General features: G+C 29.6%; 1 protein-coding gene across 1 annotated transcript in view; it reads left to right on the forward strand.

Moving 5' to 3' along the window:
- Nucleotides 1–395, forward strand: part of LOC111657554 (GTPase IMAP family member 8-like) — a 5,543-nt gene that overhangs the window by 120 nt on the left and 5,028 nt on the right. The window lies entirely within an intron of this gene.

Raw genomic sequence — 395 nt, forward strand, 5'->3', positions numbered from 1 at the left:
CATTGACACCTAATGTAATCGTCTTTTTTTTTCAAAAGAATCTCACTCTGTCTTCACACTGAGCTTACTCACTCATTTTAAGGAATATCTAAATAAAATAGAGACTGTAGAAACTTCTGGCTTCAGTGTCTGGCACGGTCTTTTCGGTTCAAAAAAAGTCATATTATAGTAGAGCATAAAAATGTCAAAAAACGTCATAGTATTGTATGACATAAAATTTAAAAAAAACATCATAGTATAATAAGGCATAAAAATGGCAAAAATCGTCATAGTATAGCATAAAATTTCAAAAAATGTTATAGTATACTAAGGCATAAAAATGACAAAAAAACGTCATAGTATAGTCAGGCACAAAACGTCACAGTATAGTAAGGCATAAAAATGCCAAAAAAAGT

This window comes from Seriola lalandi, unplaced genomic scaffold (genome assembly GCF_002814215.2).
Source record: "Seriola lalandi dorsalis isolate HSWRI2012SDOR001 ecotype SW California unplaced genomic scaffold, Sedor1 jcf7180002054407, whole genome shotgun sequence".
NCBI lineage: Eukaryota > Metazoa > Chordata > Actinopteri > Carangiformes > Carangidae > Seriola > Seriola lalandi.